Source organism: Electrophorus electricus, chromosome 13, assembly GCF_041902795.1.
Source record: "Electrophorus electricus isolate QZ-2024a chromosome 13, ASM4190279v1, whole genome shotgun sequence".
NCBI lineage: Eukaryota > Metazoa > Chordata > Actinopteri > Gymnotiformes > Gymnotidae > Electrophorus > Electrophorus electricus.
The window spans coordinates 18,976,615-19,001,382 of NC_137509.1; the positions used below are offsets into that span (position 1 = coordinate 18,976,615).

Below are 24,768 nucleotides of genomic sequence, written 5' to 3' on the forward strand. Positions count from 1 at the left end.
GTAAGTGTTTAAGGCTTACGGCCACACCAGCTTGAGAACGCCCAATCTCATCTGACCTTGGAAGCTAAGCAAGTTTGGGCCTGGATAGTACTGAGGTGGGACCCTACCTAGGAATACCAGGTGCTGTAAGCTTTTCTTGCATCACTTTAATTTACTTTCAAGCTGACATGCTCAAATGTGAAGTGCAGTGATTAATAAAAAAAACTATCTGTTAGCACCTGGGAATAGCCGATGCTGTAAGTTTTTTTTGCATCACTTTCATTTACTCTCCAACTCACATGCCTGAATGTGAAGTGCAGTGATTCATCAAAAACTATCTGTTAGCACCTTGGACTACGAGATGCTGTAAGCTTCTCTTCAATCACTTTAATTTACTGTCAAGATGACATGCTAGGATGTGAAATGCAGTGATTAATTAAAAAAACTATCTGTTAGCTCCTGGGAATAGCAGATGCTGTAAGTTTTTGTTGCATCACTTTACTTTAATCTTCAACTGACAAGCTTGTATGTGAAGTGTACAGATTAAATAGAAATATTTTAGTACCAGGGAATAGCAGGTGCTGTAAGATTGTATTGCATCCCTTTAATTTATGTTCAAGCTATCATGTTCAAATTTGAAGTGCAGTGAATAATTAACTCAAATTATCTGTTAGCACCTGGGAATAGCCGATGCTGTACGTTTTTTTTGCATCACTTTCATTTACTCTCCAACTCACATGCCTGAATGTGAAGTGCAGTGATTCATCAAAAAACTGTCTGTTAGTGCCTCCGTATACCAGATGTTGTAAGCTTTTATTGCATCATTTAATTTACATTCAAGATAACATTCTAGAATGTCAAGTGCAGGGATTAATAAAAAAAATTGTCAGATTGGTCTTTGATCATATTTGCTATGATTAGGAAATTTGAGTAAGTGTTTAAGGCTTACGGCCACACCAGCTTGAGAACGCCCAATCTCATCTGACCTTGGAAGCTAAGCAAGTTTGGGCCTGGATAGTACTGAGGTGGGACCCTACCTAGGAATACCAGGTGCTGTAAGCTTTTCTTGCATCACTTTAATTTACTTTCAAGCTGACATGCTCAAATGTGAAGTGCAGTGATTAATAAAAAAAACTATCTGTTAGCACCTGGGAATAGCCGATGCTGTAAGTTTTTTTTGCATCACTTTCATTTACTCTCCAACTCACATGCCTGAATGTGAAGTGCAGTGATTCATCAAAAACTATCTGTTAGCACCTTAGACTACGAGATGCTGTAAGCTTCTCTTGAATCACTTTAATTTACTGTCAAGATGACATGCTAGGATGTGAAATGCAGTGATTAATTAAAAAAACTATCTCTTAGCACCTGGGAATAGCAGATGCTGTAAGTTTTTGTTGCATCACTTTACTTTAATCTGCAACTGACAAGCTTGTATGTGAAGTGTACAGATTAAATAGAAATATTTTAGTACCAGGGAATAGCAGGTGCTGTAAGATTGTATTGCATCCCTTTAATTTATGTTCAAGCTATCATGTTCAAATTTGAAGTGCAGTGAATAATTAACTCAAACTATCTGTTAGCACCTGGGAATAGCAGATGCTGTACGTTTTTTTTGCATCACTTTCATTTACTCTCCAACTCACATGCCTGAATGTGAAGTGCAGTGATTCATCAAAAAACTGTCTGTTAGTGCCTCCGTATACCAGATGTTGTAAGCTTTTATTGCATCATTTAATTTACATTCAAGATAACATTCTAGAATGTCAAGTGCAGGGATTAATAAAAAAAATTGTCAGATTGGTCTTTGATCATATTTGCTATGATTAGGAAATTTGAGTAAGTGTTTAAGGCTTACGGCCACACCAGCTTGAGAACGCCCAATCTCATCTGACCTTGGAAGCTAAGCAAGTTTGGGCCTGGATAGTACTGAGGTGGGACCCTACCTAGGAATACCAGGTGCTGTAAGCTTTTCTTGCATCACTTTAATTTACTTTCAAGCTGACATGCTCAAATGTGAAGTGCAGTGATTAATAAAAAAAACTATCTGTTAGCACCTGGGAATAGCCGATGCTGTAAGTTTTTTTTGCATCACTTTCATTTACTCTCCAACTCACATGCCTGAATGTGAAGTGCAGTGATTCATCAAAAACTATCTGTTAGCACCTTGGACTACGAGATGCTGTAAGCTTCTCTTCAATCACTTTAATTTACTGTCAAGATGACATGCTAGGATGTGAAATGCAGTGATTAATTAAAAAAACTATCTGTTAGCTCCTGGGAATAGCAGATGCTGTAAGTTTTTGTTGCATCACTTTACTTTAATCTTCAACTGACAAGCTTGTATGTGAAGTGTACAGATTAAATAGAAATATTTTAGTACCAGGGAATAGCAGGTGCTGTAAGATTGTATTGCATCCCTTTAATTTATGTTCAAGCTATCATGTTCAAATTTGAAGTGCAGTGAATAATTAACTCAAATTATCTGTTAGCACCTGGGAATAGCCGATGCTGTACGTTTTTTTTGCATCACTTTCATTTACTCTCCAACTCACATGCCTGAATGTGAAGTGCAGTGATTCATCAAAAAACTGTCTGTTAGTGCCTCCGTATACCAGATGTTGTAAGCTTTTATTGCATCATTTAATTTACATTCAAGATAACATTCTAGAATGTCAAGTGCAGGGATTAATAAAAAAAATTGTCAGATTGGTCTTTGATCATATTTGCTATGATTAGGAAATTTGAGTAAGTGTTTAAGGCTTACGGCCACACCAGCTTGAGAACGCCCAATCTCATCTGACCTTGGAAGCTAAGCAAGTTTGGGCCTGGATAGTACTGAGGTGGGACCCTACCTAGGAATACCAGGTGCTGTAAGCTTTTCTTGCATCACTTTAATTTACTTTCAAGCTGACATGCTCAAATGTGAAGTGCAGTGATTAATAAAAAAAACTATCTGTTAGCACCTGGGAATAGCCGATGCTGTAAGTTTTTTTTGCATCACTTTCATTTACTCTCCAACTCACATGCCTGAATGTGAAGTGCAGTGATTCATCAAAAACTATCTGTTAGCACCTTAGACTACGAGATGCTGTAAGCTTCTCTTGAATCACTTTAATTTACTGTCAAGATGACATGCTAGGATGTGAAATGCAGTGATTAATTAAAAAAACTATCTCTTAGCACCTGGGAATAGCAGATGCTGTAAGTTTTTGTTGCATCACTTTACTTTAATCTGCAACTGACAAGCTTGTATGTGAAGTGTACAGATTAAATAGAAATATTTTAGTACCAGGGAATAGCAGGTGCTGTAAGATTGTATTGCATCCCTTTAATTTATGTTCAAGCTATCATGTTCAAATTTGAAGTGCAGTGAATAATTAACTCAAACTATCTGTTAGCACCTGGGAATAGCAGATGCTGTACGTTTTTTTTGCATCACTTTCATTTACTCTCCAACTCACATGCCTGAATGTGAAGTGCAGTGATTCATCAAAAAACTGTCTGTTAGTGCCTCCGTATACCAGATGTTGTAAGCTTTTATTGCATCATTTAATTTACATTCAAGATAACATTCTAGAATGTCAAGTGCAGGGATTAATAAAAAAAATTGTCAGATTGGTCTTTGTTCATATTTGCTATGATTAGGCAATTTGAGTAAGTGTTTAAGGCTTATGGCCAAACCATCTTGAGAACGCCCAATCTCATCTGACCTTGGAAGCTAAGCAAGTTTGGGCCTGGATAGTACTGAGGTGGGACCCTACCTAGGAATACCAGGTGCTGTAAGCTTTTCTTGCATCACTTTAATTTACTTTCAAGCTGACATGCTCAAATGTGAAGTGCAGTGATTAATAAAAAAAACTATCTGTTAGCACCTGGGAATAGCCGATGCTGTAAGTTTTTTTTACATCACTTTCATTTACTCTCCAACTCACATGCCTGAATGTGAAGTGCAGTGATTCATCAAAAACTATCTGTTAGCACCTTGGACTACGAGATGCTGTAAGCTTCTCTTCAATCACTTTAATTTACTGTCAAGATGACATGCTAGGATGTGAAATGCAGTGATTAATTAAAAAAACTATCTGTTAGCACCTGGGAATAGCAGATGCTGTAAGTTTTTGTTGCATCACTTTACTTTAATCTGCAACTGACAAGCTTGTATGTGAAGTGTACAGATTAAATAGAAATATTTTAGTACCAGGGAATAGCAGGTGCTGTAAGATTGTATTGCATCCCTTTAATTTATGTTCAAGCTATCATGTTCAAATTTGAAGTGCAGTGAATAATTAACTCAAACTATCTGTTAGCACCTGGGAATAGCCGATGCTGTACGTTTTTTTTGCATCACTTTCATTTACTCTCCAACTCACATGCCTGAATGTGAAGTGCAGTGATTCATCAAAAAACTGTCTGTTAGTGCCTCCGTATACCAGATGTTGTAAGCTTTTATTGCATCATTTAATTTACATTCAAGATAACATTCTAGAATGTCAAGTGCAGGGATTAATAAAAAAAATTGTCAGATTGGTCTTTGATCATATTTGCTATGATTAGGAAATTTGAGTAAGTGTTTAAGGCTTACGGCCACACCAGCTTGAGAACGCCCAATCTCATCTGACCTTGGAAGCTAAGCAAGTTTGGGCCTGGATAGTACTGAGGTGGGACCCTACCTAGGAATACCAGGTGCTGTAAGCTTTTCTTGCATCACTTTAATTTACTTTCAAGCTGACATGCTCAAATGTGAAGTGCAGTGATTAATAAAAAAAACTATCTGTTAGCACCTGGGAATAGCCGATGCTGTAAGTTTTTTTTGCATCACTTTCATTTACTCTCCAACTCACATGCCTGAATGTGAAGTGCAGTGATTCATCAAAAACTATCTGTTAGCACCTTAGACTACGAGATGCTGTAAGCTTCTCTTGAATCACTTTAATTTACTGTCAAGATGACATGCTAGGATGTGAAATGCAGTGATTAATTAAAAAAACTATCTGTTAGCACCTGGGAATAGCAGATGCTGTAAGTTTTTGTTGCATCACTTTACTTTAATCTGCAACTGACAAGCTTGTATGTGAAGTGTACAGATTAAATAGAAATATTTTAGTACCAGGGAATAGCAGGTGCTGTAAGATTGTATTGCATCCCTTTAATTTATGTTCAAGCTATCATGTTCAAATTTGAAGTGCAGTGAATAATTAACTCAAACTATCTGTTAGCACCTGGGAATAGCAGATGCTGTACGTTTTTTTTGCATCACTTTCATTTACTCTCCAACTCACATGCCTGAATGTGAAGTGCAGTGATTCATCAAAAAACTGTCTGTTAGTGCCTCCGTATACCAGATGTTGTAAGCTTTTATTGCATCATTTAATTTACATTCAAGATAACATTCTAGAATGTCAAGTGCAGGGATTAATAAAAAAAATTGTCAGATTGGTCTTTGATCATATTTGCTATGATTAGGAAATTTGAGTAAGTGTTTAAGGCTTACGGCCACACCAGCTTGAGAACGCCCAATCTCATCTGACCTTGGAAGCTAAGCAAGTTTGGGCCTGGATAGTACTGAGGTGGGACCCTATCTAGGAATACCGGATGCTGTAAGCTTTTCTTGCATCACTTTAATTTACTTTCAAGCTGACATGCTCAAATGTGAAGTGCAGTGATTAATAAAAAAAACTATCTGTTAGCACCTGGGAATAGCCGATGCTGTAAGTTTTTTTTGCATCACTTTCATTTACTCTCCAACTCACATGCCTGAATGTGAAGTGCAGTGATTCATCAAAAACTATCTGTTAGCACCTTGGACTACGAGATGCTGTAAGCTTCTCTTCAATCACTTTAATTTACTGTCAAAATGACATGCTAGGATGTGAAATGCAGTGATTAATTAAAAAAACTATCTGTTAGCACCTGGGAATAGCAGATGCTGTAAGTTTTTGTTGCATCACTTTACTTTAATCTGCAACTGACAAGCTTGTATGTGAAGTGTACAGATTAAATAGAAATATTTTAGTACCAGGGAATAGCAGGTGCTGTAAGATTGTATTGCATCCCTTTAATTTATGTTCAAGCTATCATGTTCAAATTTGAAGTGCAGTGAATAATTAACTCAAACTATCTGTTAGCACCTGGGAATAGCCGATGCTGTACGTTTTTTTTGCATCACTTTCATTTACTCTCCAACTCACATGCCTGAATGTGAAGTGCAGTGATTCATCAAAAAACTGTCTGTTAGTGCCTCCGTATACCAGATGTTGTAAGCTTTTATTGCATCATTTAATTTACATTCAAGATAACATTCTAGAATGTCAAGTGCAGGGATTAATAAAAAAAATTGTCAGATTGGTCTTTGTTCATATTTGCTATGATTAGGCAATTTGAGTAAGTGTTTAAGGCTTATGGCCAAACCATCTTGAGAACGCCCAATCTCATCTGACCTTGGAAACTAAGCAAGTTTGGGCCTGGATAGTACTGAGGTGGGACCCTACCTAGGAATACCAGGTGCTGTAAGCTTTTCTTGCATCACTTTAATTTACTTTCAAGCTGACATGCTCAAATGTGAAGTGCAGTGATTAATAAAAAAAACTATCTGTTAGCACCTGGGAATAGCCGATGCTGTAAGTTTTTTTTGCATCACTTTCATTTACTCTCCAACTCACATGCCTGAATGTGAAGTGCAGTGATTCATCAAAAACTATCTGTTAGCACCTTGGACTACGAGATGCTGTAAGCTTCTCTTCAATCACTTTAATTTACTATCAAGATGACATGCTAGGATGTGAAATGCAGTGATTAATTAAAAAAACTATCTGTTAGCACCTGGGAATAGCAGATGCTGTAAGTTTTTGTTGCATCACTTTACTTTAATCTGCAACTGACAAGCTTGTATGTGAAGTGTACAGATTAAATAGAAATATTTTAGTACCAGGGAATAGCAGGTGCTGTAAGATTGTATTGCATCCCTTTAATTTATGTTCAAGCTATCATGTTCAAATTTGAAGTGCAGTGAATAATTAACTCAAACTATCTGTTAGCACCTGGGAATAGCCGATGCTGTACGTTTTTTTTGCATCACTTTCATTTACTCTCCAACTCACATGCCTGAATGTGAAGTGCAGTGATTCATCAAAAAACTGTCTGTTAGTGCCTCCGTATACCAGATGTTGTAAGGTTTTATTGCATCATTTAATTTACATTCAAGATAACATTCTAGAATGTCAAGTGCAGGGATTAATAAAAAAAATTGTCAGATTGGTCTTTGATCATATTTGCTATGATTAGGAAATTTGAGTAAGTGTTTAAGGCTTACGGCCACACCAGCTTGAGAACGCCCAATCTCATCTGACCTTGGAAGCTAAGCAAGTTTGGGCCTGGATAGTACTGAGGTGGGACCCTACCTAGGAATACCAGGTGCTGTAAGCTTTTCTTGCATCACTTTAATTTACTTTCAAGCTGACATGCTCAAATGTGAAGTGCAGTGATTAATAAAAAAAACTATCTGTTAGCACCTGGGAATAGCCGATGCTGTAAGTTTTTTTTGCATCACTTTCATTTACTCTCCAACTCACATGCCTGAATGTGAAGTGCAGTGATTCATCAAAAACTATCTGTTAGCACCTTGGACTACGAGATGCTGTAAGCTTCTCTTCAATCACTTTAATTTACTATCAAGATGACATGCTAGGATGTGAAATGCAGTGATTAATTAAAAAAACTATCTGTTAGCACCTGGGAATAGCAGATGCTGTAAGTTTTTGTTGCATCACTTTACTTTAATCTGCAACTGACAAGCTTGTATGTGAAGTGTACAGATTAAATAGAAATATTTTAGTACCAGGGAATAGCAGGTGCTGTAAGATTGTATTGCATCCCTTTAATTTATGTTCAAGCTATCATGTTCAAATTTGAAGTGCAGTGAATAATTAACTCAAACTATCTGTTAGCACCTGGGAATAGCCGATGCTGTACGTTTTTTTTGCATCACTTTCATTTACTCTCCAACTCACATGCCTGAATGTGAAGTGCAGTGATTCATCAAAAAACTGTCTGTTAGTGCCTCCGTATACCAGATGTTGTAAGGTTTTATTGCATCATTTAATTTACATTCAAGATAACATTCTAGAATGTCAAGTGCAGGGATTAATAAAAAAAATTGTCAGATTGGTCTTTGATCATATTTGCTATGATTAGGAAATTTGAGTAAGTGTTTAAGGCTTACGGCCACACCAGCTTGAGAACGCCCAATCTCATCTGACCTTGGAAGCTAAGCAAGTTTGGGTCTGGATAGTACTGAGGTGGGACCCTATCTAGGAATACCGGGTGCTGTAAGCTTTTCTTGCATCACTTTAATTTACTTTCAAGCTGACATGCTCAAATGTGAAGTGCAGTGATTAATAAAAAAAAACTATCTGTTAGCACCTGGGAATAGCCGATGCTGTAAGTTTTTTTTGCATCACTTTCATTTACTCTCCAACTCACATGCCTGAATGTGAAGTGCAGTGATTCATCAAAAACTATCTGTTAGCACCTTGGACTACGAGATGCTGTAAGCTTCTCTTGAATCACTTTAATTTACTGTCAAGATGACATGCTAGGATGTGAAATGCAGTGATTAATTAAAAAAACTATCTGTTAGCACCTGGGAATAGCAGATGCTGTAAGTTTTTGTTGCATCACTTTACTTTAATCTGCAACTGACAAGCTTGTATGTGAAGTGTACAGATTAAATAGAAATATTTTAGTACCAGGGAATAGCAGGTGCTGTAAGATTGTATTGCATCCCTTTAATTTATGTTCAAGCTATCATGTTCAAATTTGAAGTGCAGTGAATAATTAACTCAAACTATCTGTTAGCACCTGGGAATAGCCGATGCTGTACGTTTTTTTTGCATCACTTTCATTTACTCTCCAACTCACATGCCTGAATGTGAAGTGCAGTGATTCATCAAAAAACTGTCTGTTAGTGCCTCCGTATACCAGATGTTGTAAGCTTTTATTGCATCATTTAATTTACATTCAAGATAACATTCTAGAATGTCAAGTGCAGGGATTAATAAAAAAAATTGTCAGATTGGTCTTTGTTCATATTTGCTATGATTAGGCAATTTGAGTAAGAGTTTAAGGCTTACGGCCAAACCATCTTGAGAACGCCCAATCTCATCTGACCTTGGAAGCTAAGCAAGTTTGGGCCTGGATAGTACTGAGGTGGGACCCTACCTAGGAATACCAGGTGCTGTAAGCTTTTCTTGCATCACTTTAATTTACTTTCAAGCTGACATGCTCAAATGTGAAGTGCAGTGATTAATAAAAAAAACTATCTGTTAGCACCTGGGAATAGCCGATGCTGTAAGTTTTTTTTGCATCACTTTCATTTACTCTCCAACTCACATGCCTGAATGTGAAGTGCAGTGATTCATCAAAAACTATCTGTTAGCACCTTAGACTACGAGATGCTGTAAGCTTCTCTTGAATCACTTTAATTTACTGTCAAGATGACATGCTAGGATGTGAAATGCATTGATTAATTAAAAAAACTATCTGTTAGCACCTGGGAATAGCAGATGCTGTAAGTTTTTGTTGCATCACTTTACTTTAATCTGCAACTGACAAGCTTGTATGTGAAGTGTACAGATTAAATAGAAATATTTTAGTACCAGGGAATAGCAGGTGCTGTAAGATTGTATTGCATCCCTTTAATTTATGTTCAAGCTATCATGTTCAAATTTGAAGTGCAGTGAATAATTAACTCAAACTATCTGTTAGCACCTGGGAATAGCAGATGCTGTAAGTTTTTTTTGCATCACTTTCATTTACTCTCCAACTCACATGCCTGAATGTGAAGTGCAGTGATTCATCAAAAAACTGTCTGTTAGTGCCTCCGTATACCAGATGTTGTAAGCTTTTATTGCATCATTTAATTTACATTCAAGATAACATTCTAGAATGTCAAGTGCAGGGATTAATAAAAAAAATTGTCAGATTGGTCTTTGATCATATTTGCTATGATTAGGAAATTTGAGTAAGTGTTTAAGGCTTACGGCCACACCAGCTTGAGAACGCCCAATCTCATCTGACCTTGGAAGCTAAGCAAGTTTGGGCCTGGCTAGTACTGAGGTGGGACCCTATCTAGGAATACCGGGTGCTGTAAGCTTTTCTTGCATCACTTTAATTTACTTTCAAGCTGACATGCTCAAATGTGAAGTGCAGTGATTAATAAAAAAAAACTATCTGTTAGCACCTGGGAATAGCCGATGCTGTAAGTTTTTTTTGCATCACTTTCATTTACTCTCCAACTCACATGCCTGAATGTGAAGTGCAGTGATTCATCAAAAACTATCTGTTAGCACCTTGGACTACGAGATGCTGTAAGCTTCTCTTGAATCACTTTAATTTACTGTCAAGATGACATGCTAGGATGTGAAATGCAGTGATTAATTAAAAAAACTATCTGTTAGCACCTGGGAATAGCAGATGCTGTAAGTTTTTGTTGCATCACTTTACTTTAATCTGCAACTGACAAGCTTGTATGTGAAGTGTACAGATTAAATAGAAATATTTTAGTACCAGGGAATAGCAGGTGCTGTAAGATTGTATTGCATCCCTTTAATTTATGTTCAAGCTATCATGTTCAAATTTGAAGTGCAGTGAATAATTAACTCAAACTATCTGTTAGCACCTGGGAATAGCCGATGCTGTACGTTTTTTTTGCATCACTTTCATTTACTCTCCAACTCACATGCCTGAATGTGAAGTGCAGTGATTCATCAAAAAACTGTCTGTTAGTGCCTCCGTATACCAGATGTTGTAAGCTTTTATTGCATCATTTAATTTACATTCAAGATAACATTCTAGAATGTCAAGTGCAGGGATTAATAAAAAAAATTGTCAGATTGGTCTTTGATCATATTTGCTATGATTAGGAAATTTGAGTAAGTGTTTAAGGCTTACGGCCACACCAGCTTGAGAACGCCCAGTCTCATCTGACCTTGGAAGCTAAGCAAGTTTGGGCCTGGATAGTACTGAGGTGGGACCCTACCTAGGAATACCAGGTGCTGTAAGCTTTTCTTGCATCACTTTAATTTACTTTCAAGCTGACATGCTCAAATGTGAAGTGCAGTGATTAATAAAAAAAACTATCTGTTAGCACCTGGGAATAGCCGATGCTGTAAGTTTTTTTTGCATCACTTTCATTTACTCTCCAACTCACATGCCTGAATGTGAAGTGCAGTGATTCATCAAAAACTATCTGTTAGCACCTTAGACTACGAGATGCTGTAAGCTTCTCTTGAATCACTTTAATTTACTGTCAAGATGACATGCTAGGATGTGAAATGCAGTGATTAATTAAAAAAACTATCTGTTAGCACCTGGGAATAGCAGATGCTGTAAGTTTTTGTTGCATCACTTTACTTTAATCTGCAACTGACAAGCTTGTATGTGAAGTGTACAGATTAAATAGAAATATTTTAGTACCAGGGAATAGCAGGTGCTGTAAGATTGTATTGCATCCCTTTAATTTATGTTCAAGCTATCATGTTCAAATTTGAAGTGCAGTGAATAATTAACTCAAACTATCTGTTAGCACCTGGGAATAGCAGATGCTGTAAGTTTTTTTTGCATCACTTTCATTTACTCTCCAACTCACATGCCTGAATGTGAAGTGCAGTGATTCATCAAAAAACTGTCTGTTAGTGCCTCCGTATACCAGATGTTGTAAGCTTTTATTGCATCATTTAATTTACATTCAAGATAACATTCTAGAATGTCAAGTGCAGGGATTAATAAAAAAAATTGTCAGATTGGTCTTTGATCATATTTGCTATGATTAGGAAATTTGAGTAAGTGTTTAAGGCTTACGGCCACACCAGCTTGAGAACGCCCAATCTCATCTGACCTTGGAAGCTAAGCAAGTTTGGGCCTGGATAGTACTGAGGTGGGACCCTATCTAGGAATACCGGGTGCTGTAAGCTTTTCTTGCATCACTTTAATTTACTTTCAAGCTGACATGCTCAAATGTGAAGTGCAGTGATTAATAAAAAAAAACTATCTGTTAGCACCTGGGAATAGCCGATGCTGTAAGTTTTTTTTGCATCACTTTCATTTACTCTCCAACTCACATGCCTGAATGTGAAGTGCAGTGATTCATCAAAAACTATCTGTTAGCACCTTGGACTACGAGATGCTGTAAGCTTCTCTTGAATCACTTTAATTTACTGTCAAGATGACATGCTAGGATGTGAAATGCAGTGATTAATTAAAAAAACTATCTGTTAGCACCTGGGAATAGCAGATGCTGTAAGTTTTTGTTGCATCACTTTACTTTAATCTGCAACTGACAAGCTTGTATGTGAAGTGTACAGATTAAATAGAAATATTTTAGTACCAGGGAATAGCAGGTGCTGTAAGATTGTATTGCATCCCTTTAATTTATGTTCAAGCTATCATGTTCAAATTTGAAGTGCAGTGAATAATTAACTCAAACTATCTGTTAGCACCTGGGAATAGCCGATGCTGTACGTTTTTTTTGCATCACTTTCATTTACTCTCCAACTCACATGCCTGAATGTGAAGTGCAGTGATTCATCAAAAAACTGTCTGTTAGTGCCTCCGTATACCAGATGTTGTAAGCTTTTATTGCATCATTTAATTTACATTCAAGATAACATTCTAGAATGTCAAGTGCAGGGATTAATAAAAAAAATTGTCAGATTGGTCTTTGATCATATTTGCTATGATTAGGAAATTTGAGTAAGTGTTTAAGGCTTACGGCCACACCAGCTTGAGAACGCCCAGTCTCATCTGACCTTGGAAGCTAAGCAAGTTTGGGCCTGGATAGTACTGAGGTGGGACCCTACCTAGGAATACCAGGTGCTGTAAGCTTTTCTTGCATCACTTTAATTTACTTTCAAGCTGACATGCTCAAATGTGAAGTGCAGTGATTAATAAAAAAAACTATCTGTTAGCACCTGGGAATAGCCGATGCTGTAAGTTTTTTTTGCATCACTTTCATTTACTCTCCAACTCACATGCCTGAATGTGAAGTGCAGTGATTCATCAAAAACTATCTGTTAGCACCTTGGACTACGAGATGCTGTAAGCTTCTCTTGAATCACTTTAATTTACTGTCAAGATGACATGCTAGGATGTGAAATGCAGTGATTAATTAAAAAAACTATCTGTTAGCACCTGGGAATAGCAGATGCTGTAAGTTTTTGTTGCATCACTTTACTTTAATCTGCAACTGACAAGCTTGTATGTGAAGTGTACAGATTAAATAGAAATATTTTAGTACCAGGGAATAGCAGGTGCTGTAAGATTGTATTGCATCCCTTTAATTTATGTTCAAGCTATCATGTTCAAATTTGAAGTGCAGTGAATAATTAACTCAAACTATCTGTTAGCACCTGGGAATAGCCGATGCTGTACGTTTTTTTTGCATCACTTTCATTTACTCTCCAACTCACATGCCTGAATGTGAAGTGCAGTGATTCATCAAAAAACTGTCTGTTAGTGCCTCCGTATACCAGATGTTGTAAGCTTTTATTGCATCATTTAATTTACATTCAAGATAACATTCTAGAATGTCAAGTGCAGGGATTAATAAAAAAAATTGTCAGATTGGTCTTTGATCATATTTGCTATGATTAGGAAATTTGAGTAAGTGTTTAAGGCTTACGGCCACACCAGCTTGAGAACGCCCAGTCTCATCTGACCTTGGAAGCTAAGCAAGTTTGGGCCTGGATAGTACTGAGGTGGGACCCTACCTAGGAATACCAGGTGCTGTAAGCTTTTCTTGCATCACTTTAATTTACTTTCAAGCTGACATGCTCAAATGTGAAGTGCAGTGATTAATAAAAAAAACTATCTGTTAGCACCTGGGAATAGCCGATGCTGTAAGTTTTTTTTGCATCACTTTCATTTACTCTCCAACTCACATGCCTGAATGTGAAGTGCAGTGATTCATCAAAAACTATCTGTTAGCACCTTAGACTACGAGATGCTGTAAGCTTCTCTTGAATCACTTTAATTTACTGTCAAGATGACATGCTAGGATGTGAAATGCAGTGATTAATTAAAAAAACTATCTGTTAGCACCTGGGAATAGCAGATGCTGTAAGTTTTTGTTGCATCACTTTACTTTAATCTGCAACTGACAAGCTTGTATGTGAAGTGTACAGATTAAATAGAAATATTTTAGTACCAGGGAATAGCAGGTGCTGTAAGATTGTATTGCATCCCTTTAATTTATGTTCAAGCTATCATGTTCAAATTTGAAGTGCAGTGAATAATTAACTCAAACTATCTGTTAGCACCTGGGAATAGCAGATGCTGTAAGTTTTTTTTGCATCACTTTCATTTACTCTCCAACTCACATGCCTGAATGTGAAGTGCAGTGATTCATCAAAAAACTGTCTGTTAGTGCCTCCGTATACCAGATGTTGTAAGCTTTTATTGCATCATTTAATTTACATTCAAGATAACATTCTAGAATGTCAAGTGCAGGGATTAATAAAAAAAATTGTCAGATTGGTCTTTGATCATATTTGCTATGATTAGGAAATTTGAGTAAGTGTTTAAGGCTTACGGCCACACCAGCTTGAGAACGCCCAATCTCATCTGACCTTGGAAGCTAAGTAAGTTTGGGCCTGGATAGTACTGAGGTGGGACCCTATCTAGGAATACCGGGTGCTGTAAGCTTTTCTTGCATCACTTTAATTTACTTTCAAGCTGACATGCTCAAATGTGAAGTGCAGTGATTAATAAAAAAAAACTATCTGTTAGCACCTGGGAATAGCCGATGCTGTAAGTTTTTTTTGCATCACTTTCATTTACTCTCCAACTCACATGCCTGAATGTGAAGTGCAGTGATTCATCAAAAACTATCTGTTAGCACCTTGGACTACGAGATGCTGTAAGCTTCTCTTGAATCACTTTAATTTACTGTCAAGATGACATGCTAGGATGAGAAATGCAGTGATTAATTAAAAAAACTATCTGTTAGCACCTGGGAATAGCAGATGCTGTAAGTTTTTGTTGCATCACTTTACTTTAATCTGCAACTGACAAGCTTGTATGTGAAGTGTACAGATTAAATAGAAATATTTTAGTACCAGGGAATAGCAGGTGCTGTAAGATTGTATTGCATCCCTTTAATTTATGTTCAAGCTATCATGTTCAAATTTGAAGTGCAGTGAATAATTAACTCAAACTATCTGTTAGCACCTGGGAATAGCAGATGCTGTAAGTTTTTTTTGCATCACTTTCATTTACTCTCCAACTCACATGCCTGAATGTGAAGTGCAGTGATTCATCAAAAAACTGTCTGTTAGTGCCTCCGTATACCAGATGTTGTAAGCTTTTATTGCATCATTTAATTTACATTCAAGATAACATTCTAGAATGTCAAGTGCAGGGATTAATAAAAAAAATTGTCAGATTGGTCTTTGATCATATTTGCTATGATTAGGAAATTTGAGTAAGTGTTTAAGGCTTACGGCCACACCAGCTTGAGAACGCCCAATCTCATCTGACCTTGGAAGCTAAGCAAGTTTGGGCCTGGATAGTACTGAGGTGGGACCCTATCTAGGAATACCGGGTGCTGTAAGCTTTTCTTGCATCACTTTAATTTACTTTCAAGCTGACATGCTCAAATGTGAAGTGCAGTGATTAATAAAAAAAAACTATCTGTTAGCACCTGGGAATAGCCGATGCTGTAAGTTTTTTTTGCATCACTTTCATTTACTCTCCAACTCACATGCCTGAATGTGAAGTGCAGTGATTCATCAAAAACTATCTGTTAGCACCTTGGACTACGAGATGCTGTAAGCTTCTCTTGAATCACTTTAATTTACTGTCAAGATGACATGCTAGGATGTGAAATGCAGTGATTAATTAAAAAAACTATCTGTTAGCACCTGGGAATAGCAGATGCTGTAAGTTTTTGTTGCATCACTTTACTTTAATCTGCAACTGACAAGCTTGTATGTGAAGTGTACAGATTAAATAGAAATATTTTAGTACCAGGGAATAGCAGGTGCTGTAAGATTGTATTGCATCCCTTTAATTTATGTTCAAGCTATCATGTTCAAATTTGAAGTGCAGTGAATAATTAACTCAAACTATCTGTTAGCACCTGGGAATAGCCGATGCTGTACGTTTTTTTTGCATCACTTTCATTTACTCTCCAACTCACATGCCTGAATGTGAAGTGCAGTGATTCATCAAAAAACTGTCTGTTAGTGCCTCCGTATACCAGATGTTGTAAGCTTTTATTGCATCATTTAATTTACATTCAAGATAACATTCTAGAATGTCAAGTGCAGGGATTAATAAAAAAAATTGTCAGATTGGTCTTTGATCATATTTGCTATGATTAGGAAATTTGAGTAAGTGTTTAAGGCTTACGGCCACACCAGCTTGAGAACGCCCAATCTCATCTGACCTTGGAAGCTAAGTAAGTTTGGGCCTGGATAGTACTGAGGTGGGACCCTATCTAGGAATACCGGGTGCTGTAAGCTTTTCTTGCATCACTTTAATTTACTTTCAAGCTGACATGCTCAAATGTGAAGTGCAGTGATTAATAAAAAAAAACTATCTGTTAGCACCTGGGAATAGCCGATGCTGTAAGTTTTTTTTGCATCACTTTCATTTACTCTCCAACTCACATGCCTGAATGTGAAGTGCAGTGATTCATCAAAAACTATCTGTTAGCACCTTGGACTACGAGATGCTGTAAGCTTCTCTTGAATCACTTTAATTTACTGTCAAGATGACATGCTAGGATGTGAAATGCAGTGATTAATTAAAAAAACTATCTGTTAGCACCTGGGAATAGCAGATGCTGTAAGTTTTTGTTGCATCACTTTACTTTAATCTGCAACTGACAAGCTTGTATGTGAAGTGTACAGATTAAATAGAAATATTTTAGTACCAGGGAATAGCAGGTGCTGTAAGATTGTATTGCATCCCTTTAATTTATGTTCAAGCTATCATGTTCAAATTTGAAGTGCAGTGAATAATTAACTCAAACTATCTGTTAGCACCTGGGAATAGCCGATGCTGTACGTTTTTTTTGCATCACTTTCATTTACTCTCCAACTCACATGCCTGAATGTGAAGTGCAGTGATTCATCAAAAACTATCTGTTAGCACCTTGGACTACGAGATGCTGTAAGCTTCTCTTCAATCACTTTAATTTACTGTCAAGATGACATGCTAGGATGTGAAATGCAGTGATTAATTAAAAAAACTATCTGTTAGCACCTGGGAATAGCAGATGCTGTAAGTTTTTGTTGCATCACTTTACTTTAATCTGCAACTGACAAGCTTGTATGTGAAGTGTACAGATTAAATAGAAATATTTTAGTACCAGGGAATAGCAGGTGCTGTAAGATTGTATTGCATCCCTTTAATTTATGTTCAAGCTATCATGTTCAAATTTGAAGTGCAGTGAATAATTAACTCAAACTATCTGTTAGCACCTGGGAATAGCAGATGCTGTAAGTTTTTTTTGCATCACTTTCATTTACTCTCCAACTCACATGCCTGAATGTGAAGTGCAGTGATTCATCAAAAAACTGTCTGTTAGTGCCTCCGTATACCAGATGTTGTAAGCTTTTATTGCATCATTTAATTTACATTCAAGATAACATTCTAGAATGTCAAGTGCAGGGATTAATAAAAAAAATTGTCAGATTGGTCTTTGTTCATATTTGCTATGATTAGGCAATTTGAGTAAGAGTTTAAGGCTTATGGCCAAACCATCTTGAGAACGCCCAATCTCATCTGACCTTGGAAGCTAAGCAAGATTGGGCCTGGATAGTACTGAGTTGGGACCCTACCTAGGAATACCAGGTGCTGTAAGCTTTTCTTGCATCACTTTAATTTACTTTCAAGCTGACATGCTCAAATGTGAAGTGCAGTGATTAATAAAAAAAAACTATCTGTTAGCACCTGGGAATAGCCGATGCTGTAAGTTTTTTTTGCATCACTCTCATTTACTCTCCAACTCACATGCCTGAATGTGAAGTGCAGTGATTCATCAAAAACTATCTGTTAGCACCTTGGACTACGAGATGCTGTAAGCTTCTCTTGAATCACTTTAATTTACTGTCAAGATGACATGCTAGGATGTGAAATGCAGTGATTAATTAAAAAAACTATCTGTTAGCACCTGGGAATAGCAGATGCTGTAAGTTTTTGTTGCATCACTTTACTTTAATCTGCAACTGACAAGCTTGTATGTGAAGTGTACAGATTAAATAGAAATATTTTAGTACCAGGGAATAGCAGGTGCTGTAAGATTGTATTGCATCCCTTTAATTTATGTTCAAGCTATCATGTTCAAATTTGAAGTGCAGTGAATAATTAACTCAAACTATCTGTTAGCACCTGGGAATAGCAGATGCTGTACGTTTTTTTTGCATCACTTTCATTTACTCTCCAACTCACATGCCTGAATGTGAAGTGCAGTGATTCATCAAAAAACTGTCTGTTAGTGCCTCCGTATACCAGATGTTGTAAGCTTTTATTGCATCATTTAATTTACATTCAAGATAACATTCTAGAATGTCAAGTGCAGGGATTAATAAAAAAAATTGTCAGATTGGTCTTTGATCATATTTGCTATGATTAGGAAATTTGAGTAAGTGTTTAAGGCTTACGGCCACACCAGCTTGAGAACGCCCAATCTCATCTGACCTTGGAAGCTAAGCAAGTTTGGGCCTGGATAGTACTGAGGTGGGACCCTACCTAGGAATACCAGGTGCTGTAAGCTTTTCTTGCATCACTTTAATTTACTTTCAAGCTGACATGCTCAAATGTGAAGTGCAGTGATTAATAAAAAAAACTATCTGTTAGCACCTGGGAATAGCCGATGCTGTAAGTTTTTTTTGCATCACTTTCATTTACTCTCCAACTCACATGCCTGAATGTGAAGTGCAGTGATTCATCAAAAACTATCTGTTAGCACCTTAGACTACGAGATGCTGTAAGCTTCTCTTGAATCACTTTAATTTACTGTCAAGATGACATGCTAGGATGTGAAATGCAGTGATTAATTAAAAAAACTATCTGTTAGCACCTGGGAATAGCAGATGCTGTAAGTTTTTGTTGCATCACTTTACTTTAATCTGCAACTGACAAGCTTGTATGTGAAGTGTACAGATTAAATAGAAATATTTTAGTACCAGGGAATAGCAGGTGCTGTAAGATTGTATTGCATCCCTTTAATTTATGTTCAAGCTATCATGTTCAAATTTGAAGTGCAGTGAATAATTAACTCAAACTATCTGTTAGCACCTGGGAATAGCAGATGCTGTAAGTTTTTTTTGCATCACTTTCATTTACTCTCCAACTCACATGCCTGAATGTGAAGTGCAGTGATTCATCAAAAAACTGTCTGTTAGTGCCTCCGTATACCAGATGTTGTAAGCTTTTATTGCATCATTTAATTTACATTCAAGATAACATTCTAGAATGTCAAGTGCAGGGATTAATAAAAAAAATTGTCAGATTGGTCTTTGTTCATATTTGCTATGATTAGGCAATTTGAGTAAGAGCTTAAGGCTTATGGCCAAACCATCTTGAGAACGCCCAATCTCATCTGACCTTGGAAGCTAAGCAAGTTTGGGCCTGGATAGTACTGAGTTGGGACCCTACCTAAGAATACCAGGTGCTGTAAGCTTTTCTTGCATCACTTTAATTTACTTTCAAGCTGACATGCTCAAATGTGAAGTGCAGTGATTAATAAAAAAAACTATCTGTTAGCACCTGGGAATAGCCGATGCTGTAAGTTTTTTTTGCATCACTTTCATTTACTCTCCAACTCACATGCCTGAATGTGAAGTGCAGTGATTCATCAAAAACTATCTGTTAGCACCTTGGACTACGAGATGCTGTAAGCTTCTCTTCAATCACTTTAATTTACTGTCAAGATGACATGCTATGATGTGAAATGCAGTGATTAATTAAAAAAACTATCTGTTAGCACCTGGGAATAGCAGATGCTGTAAGTTTTTGTTGCATCACTTTACTTTAATCTGCAACTGACAAGCTTGTATGTGAAGTGTACAGATTAAATAGAAATATTTTAGTACCAGGGAATAGCAGGTGCTGTAAGATTGTATTGCATCCCTTTAATTTATGTTCAAGCTATCATGTTCAAATTTGAAGTGCAGTGAATAATTAACTCAAACTATCTGTTAGCACCTGGGAATAGCCGATGCTGTACGTTTTTTTTGCATCACTTTCATTTACTCTCCAACTCACATGCCTGAATGTGAAGTGCAGTGATTCATCAAAAACTATCTGTTAGCACCTTGGACTACGAGATGCTGTAAGCTTCTCTTCAATCACTTTAATTTACTGTCAAGATGACATGCTAGGATGTGAAATGCAGTGATTAATTAAAAAAACTATCTGTTAGCACCTGGGAATAGCAGATGCTGTAAGTTTTTGTTGCATCACTTTACTTTAATCTGCAACTGACAAGCTTGTATGTGAAGTGTACAGATTAAATAGAAATATTTTAGTACCAGGGAATAGCAGGTGCTGTAAGATTGTATTGCATCCCTTTAATTTATGTTCAAGCTATCATGTTCAAATTTGAAGTGCAGTGAATAATTAACTCAAACTATCTGTTAGCACCTGGGAATAGCAGATGCTGTACGTTTTTTTTGCATCACTTTCATTTACTCTCCAACTCACATGCCTGAATGTGAAGTGCAGTGATTCATCAAAAAACTGTCTGTTAGTGCCTCCGTATACCAGATGTTGTAAGCTTTTATTGCATCATTTAATTTACATTCAAGATAACATTCTAGAATGTCAAGTGCAGGGATTAATAAAAAAAATTGTCAGATTGGTCTTTGTTCATATTTGCTATGATTAGGCAATTTGAGTAAGTGTTTAAGGCTTATGGCCAAACCATCTTGAGAACGCCCAATCTCATCTGACCTTGGAAGCTAAGCAAGTTTGGGCCTGGATAGTACTGAGGTGGGACCCTACCTAGGAATACCAGGTGCTGTAAGCTTTTCTTGCATCACTTTAATTTACTTTCAAGCTGACATGCTCAAATGTGAAGTGCAGTGATTAATAAAAAAAACTATCTGTTAGCACCTGGGAATAGCCGATGGTGTAAGTTTTTTTTGCATCACTTTCATTTACTCTCCAACTCACATGCCTGAATGTGAAGTGCAGTGATTCATCAAAAACTATCTGTTAGCACCTTGGACTACGAGATGCTGTAAGCTTCTCTTCAATCACTTTAATTTACTGTCAAGATGACATGCTAGGATGTGAAATGCAGTGATTAATTAAAAAAACTATCTGTTAGCACCTGGGAATAGCAGATGCTGTAAGTTTTTGTTGCATCACTTTACTTTAATCTGCAACTGACAAGCTTGTATGTGAAGTGTACAGATTAAATAGAAATATTTTAGTACCAGGGAATAGCAGGTGCTGTAAGATTGTATTGCATCCCTTTAATTTATGTTCAAGCTATCATGTTCAAATTTGAAGTGCAGTGAATAATTAACTCAAACTATCTGTTAGCACCTGGGAATAGCCGATGCTGTACGTTTTTTTTGCATCACTTTCATTTACTCTCCAACTCACATGCCTGAATGTGAAGTGCAGTGATTCATCAAAAAACTGTCTGTTAGTGCCTCCGTATACCAGATGTTGTAAGCTTTTATTGCATCATTTAATTTACATTCAAGATAACATTCTAGAATGTCAAGTGCAGGGATTAATAAAAAAAATTGTCAGATTGGTCTTTGATCATATTTGCTATGATTAGGAAATTTGAGTAAGTGTTTAAGGCTTACGGCCACACCAGCTTGAGAACGCCCAATCTCATCTGACCTTGGAAGCTAAGCAAGTTTGGGCCTGGATAGTACTGAGGTGGGACCCTATCTAGGAATACCGGGTGCTGTAAGCTTTTCTTGCATCACTTTAATTTACTTTCAAGCTGACATGCTCAAATGTGAAGTGCAGTGATTAATAAAAAAAACTATCTGTTAGCACCTGGGAATAGCCGATGCTGTAAGTTTTTTTTGCATCACTTTCATTTACTCTCCAACTCACATGCCTGAATGTGAAGTGCAGTGATTCATCAAAAACTATCTGTTAGCACCTTGGACTACGAGATGCTGTAAGCTTCTCTTGAATCACTTTAATTTACTGTCAAGATGACATGCTAGGATGTGAAATGCAGTGATTAATTAAAAAAACTATCTGTTAGCACCTGGGAATAGCAGATGCTGTAAGTTTTTGTTGCATCACTTTACTTTAATCTGCAACTGACAAGCTTGTATGTGAAGTGTACAGATTAAATAGAAATATTTTAGTACCAGGGAATAGCAGGTGCTGTAAGATTGTATTGCATCCCTTTAATTTATGTTCAAGCTATCATGTTCAAATTTGAAGTGCATTGAATAATTAACTCAAACTATCTGTTAGCACCTGGGAATAGCAGATGCTGTACGTTTTTTTTGCATCACTTTCATTTACTCTCCAACTCACATGCCTGAATGTGAAGTGCAGTGATTCATCAAAAAACTGTCTGTTAGTGCCTCCGTATACCAGATGTTGTAAGCTTTTATTGCATCATTTAATTTACATTCAAGATAACATTCTAGAATGTCAAGTGCAGGGATTAATAAAAAAAATTGTCAGATTGGTCTTTGTTCATATTTGCTATGATTAGGCAATTTGAGTAAGTGTTTGAGGCTTATGGCCAAACCATCTTGAGAACGCCAAATCTCATCTGACCTTGGAAGCTAAGCAAGTGTGGGCCTGGATAGTACTGAGGTGGGACCCTACCTAGGAATACCAGGTGCTGTAAGCTTTTCTTGCATCACTTTAATTTTATTTCAAGCTGACATGCTCAAATGTGAAGTGCAGTGATTAATAAAAAAAACTATCTGTTAGCACCTGGGAATAGCCGATGCTGTAAGTTTTTTTTGCATCACTTTCATTTACTCTCCAACTCACATGCCTGAATGTGAAGTGCAGTGATTCATCAAAAACTATCTGTTAGCACCTTGGACTACGAGATGCTGTAAGCTTCTCTTGAATCACTTTAATTTACTGTCAAGATGACATGCTAGGATGTGAAATGCAGTGATTAATTAAAAAAACTATCTGTTAGCACCTGGGAATAGCAGATGCTGTAAGTTTTTGTTGCATCACTTTACTTTAATCTGCAACTGACAAGCTTGTATGTGAAGTGTACAGATTAAATAGAAATATTTTAGTACCAGGGAATAGCAGGTGCTGTAAGATTGTATTGCATCCCTTTAATTTATGTTCAAGCTATCATGTTCAAATTTGAAGTGCAGTGAATAATTAACTCAAACTATCTGTTAGCACCTGGGAATAGCAGATGCTGTAAGTTTTTTTTGCATCACTTTCATTTACTCTCCAACTCACATGCCTGAATGTGAAGTGCAGTGATTCATCAAAAAACTGTCTGTTAGTGCCTCCGTATACCAGATGTTGTAAGCTTTTATTGCATCATTTAATTTACATTCAAGATAACATTCTAGAATGTCAAGTGCAGGGATTAATAAAAAAAATTGTCAGATTGGTCTTTGATCATATTTGCTATGATTAGGCAATTTGAGTAAGTGTTTAAGGCTTATGGCCAAACCATCTTGAGAACGCCCAATCTCATCTGACCTTGGAAGCTAAGCAAGTTTGGGCCTGGATAGTACTGAGGTGGGACCCTACCTAGGAATACCAGGTGCTGTAAGCTTTTCTTGCATCACTTTAATTTACTTTCAAGCTGACATGCTCAAATGTGAAGTGCAGTGATTAATAAAAAAAACTATCTGTTAGCACCTGGGAATAGCCGATGGTGTAAGTTTTTTTTGCATCACTTTCATTTACTCTCCAACTCACATGCCTGAATGTGAAGTGCAGTGATTCATCAAAAACTATCTGTTAGCACCTTGGACTACGAGATGCTGTAAGCTTCTCTTCAATCACTTTAATTTACTGTCAAGATGACATGCTAGGATGTGAAATGCAGTGATTAATTAAAAAAACTATCTGTTAGCACCTGGGAATAGCAGATGCTGTAAGTTTTTGTTGCATCACTTTACTTTAATCTGCAACTGACAAGCTTGTATGTGAAGTGTACAGATTAAATAGAAATATTTTAGTACCAGGGAATAGCAGGTGCTGTAAGATTGTATTGCATCCCTTTAATTTATGTTCAAGCTATCATGTTCAAATTTGAAGTGCAGTGAATAATTAACTCAAACTATCTGTTAGCACCTGGGAATAGCCGATGCTGTACGTTTTTTTTGCATCACTTTCATTTACTCTCCAACTCACATGCCTGAATGTGAAGTGCAGTGATTCATCAAAAAACTGTCTGTTAGTGCCTCCGTATACCAGATGTTGTAAGCTTTTATTGCATCATTTAATTTACATTCAAGATAACATTCTAGAATGTCAAGTGCAGGGATTAATAAAAAAAATTGTCAGATTGGTCTTTGATCATATTTGCTATGATTAGGAAATTTGAGTAAGTGTTTAAGGCTTACGGCCACACCAGCTTGAGAACGCCCAATCTCATCTGACCTTGGAAGCTAAGCAAGTTTGGGCCTGGATAGTACTGAGGTGGGACCCTATCTAGGAATACCGGGTGCTGTAAGCTTTTCTTGCATCACTTTAATTTACTTTCAAGCTGACATGCTCAAATGTGAAGTGCAGTGATTAATAAAAAAAACTATCTGTTAGCACCTGGGAATAGCCGATGCTGTAAGTTTTTTTTGC

At 36.9% G+C, this 24,768-nt stretch overlaps 7 non-coding genes and 20 pseudogenes across 7 annotated transcripts; all 27 read left to right on the forward strand.

Annotated features, from left to right (window-relative positions):
• Positions 1–13: 13 nt before the first annotated feature.
• LOC145647971 (5S ribosomal RNA) lies at positions 14–132 on the forward strand. Its single transcript, XR_014116409.1, has one exon. It is a non-coding gene; the product is annotated as a 5S ribosomal RNA (ribosomal RNA).
• Positions 133–922: 790 nt separating this feature from the next.
• LOC145647983 (5S ribosomal RNA) lies at positions 923–1,041 on the forward strand. The gene has a single exon (XR_014116411.1). It is a non-coding gene; the product is annotated as a 5S ribosomal RNA (ribosomal RNA).
• Positions 1,042–1,831: 790 nt separating this feature from the next.
• LOC145647994 (5S ribosomal RNA) lies at positions 1,832–1,950 on the forward strand. The gene has a single exon (XR_014116412.1). It is a non-coding gene; the product is annotated as a 5S ribosomal RNA (ribosomal RNA).
• Positions 1,951–2,740: 790 nt separating this feature from the next.
• On the forward strand, positions 2,741–2,859 carry LOC145648006 (5S ribosomal RNA). Its single transcript, XR_014116413.1, has one exon. It is a non-coding gene; the product is annotated as a 5S ribosomal RNA (ribosomal RNA).
• Positions 2,860–3,649: 790 nt separating this feature from the next.
• LOC145648070 (5S ribosomal RNA) lies at positions 3,650–3,768 on the forward strand (annotated as a pseudogene).
• Positions 3,769–4,558: 790 nt separating this feature from the next.
• On the forward strand, positions 4,559–4,677 carry LOC145648019 (5S ribosomal RNA). The gene has a single exon (XR_014116416.1). It is a non-coding gene; the product is annotated as a 5S ribosomal RNA (ribosomal RNA).
• Positions 4,678–5,467: 790 nt separating this feature from the next.
• LOC145649740 (5S ribosomal RNA) lies at positions 5,468–5,586 on the forward strand (annotated as a pseudogene).
• Positions 5,587–6,376: 790 nt separating this feature from the next.
• On the forward strand, positions 6,377–6,495 carry LOC145649937 (5S ribosomal RNA; annotated as a pseudogene).
• A 790-nt stretch (positions 6,496–7,285) lies between these two features.
• On the forward strand, positions 7,286–7,404 carry LOC145648031 (5S ribosomal RNA). The gene has a single exon (XR_014116419.1). It is a non-coding gene; the product is annotated as a 5S ribosomal RNA (ribosomal RNA).
• A 790-nt stretch (positions 7,405–8,194) lies between these two features.
• On the forward strand, positions 8,195–8,313 carry LOC145649155 (5S ribosomal RNA; annotated as a pseudogene).
• A 791-nt stretch (positions 8,314–9,104) lies between these two features.
• On the forward strand, positions 9,105–9,223 carry LOC145647269 (5S ribosomal RNA; annotated as a pseudogene).
• Positions 9,224–10,013: 790 nt separating this feature from the next.
• Positions 10,014–10,132, forward strand: LOC145647678 (5S ribosomal RNA; annotated as a pseudogene).
• A 791-nt stretch (positions 10,133–10,923) lies between these two features.
• Positions 10,924–11,042, forward strand: LOC145647869 (5S ribosomal RNA; annotated as a pseudogene).
• A 790-nt stretch (positions 11,043–11,832) lies between these two features.
• LOC145647409 (5S ribosomal RNA) lies at positions 11,833–11,951 on the forward strand (annotated as a pseudogene).
• Positions 11,952–12,742: 791 nt separating this feature from the next.
• Positions 12,743–12,861, forward strand: LOC145647870 (5S ribosomal RNA; annotated as a pseudogene).
• Positions 12,862–13,651: 790 nt separating this feature from the next.
• LOC145647871 (5S ribosomal RNA) lies at positions 13,652–13,770 on the forward strand (annotated as a pseudogene).
• A 790-nt stretch (positions 13,771–14,560) lies between these two features.
• On the forward strand, positions 14,561–14,679 carry LOC145648921 (5S ribosomal RNA; annotated as a pseudogene).
• A 791-nt stretch (positions 14,680–15,470) lies between these two features.
• LOC145647411 (5S ribosomal RNA) lies at positions 15,471–15,589 on the forward strand (annotated as a pseudogene).
• A 791-nt stretch (positions 15,590–16,380) lies between these two features.
• LOC145648922 (5S ribosomal RNA) lies at positions 16,381–16,499 on the forward strand (annotated as a pseudogene).
• A 1,229-nt stretch (positions 16,500–17,728) lies between these two features.
• On the forward strand, positions 17,729–17,847 carry LOC145647170 (5S ribosomal RNA; annotated as a pseudogene).
• A 791-nt stretch (positions 17,848–18,638) lies between these two features.
• LOC145648043 (5S ribosomal RNA) lies at positions 18,639–18,757 on the forward strand. Its single transcript, XR_014116420.1, has one exon. It is a non-coding gene; the product is annotated as a 5S ribosomal RNA (ribosomal RNA).
• A 790-nt stretch (positions 18,758–19,547) lies between these two features.
• Positions 19,548–19,666, forward strand: LOC145648964 (5S ribosomal RNA; annotated as a pseudogene).
• A 1,228-nt stretch (positions 19,667–20,894) lies between these two features.
• Positions 20,895–21,013, forward strand: LOC145648071 (5S ribosomal RNA; annotated as a pseudogene).
• A 790-nt stretch (positions 21,014–21,803) lies between these two features.
• Positions 21,804–21,922, forward strand: LOC145647412 (5S ribosomal RNA; annotated as a pseudogene).
• A 790-nt stretch (positions 21,923–22,712) lies between these two features.
• Positions 22,713–22,831, forward strand: LOC145650640 (5S ribosomal RNA; annotated as a pseudogene).
• A 790-nt stretch (positions 22,832–23,621) lies between these two features.
• Positions 23,622–23,740, forward strand: LOC145648072 (5S ribosomal RNA; annotated as a pseudogene).
• Positions 23,741–24,530: 790 nt separating this feature from the next.
• LOC145647413 (5S ribosomal RNA) lies at positions 24,531–24,649 on the forward strand (annotated as a pseudogene).
• The last annotated feature ends 119 nt before the right edge of the window (positions 24,650–24,768 follow it).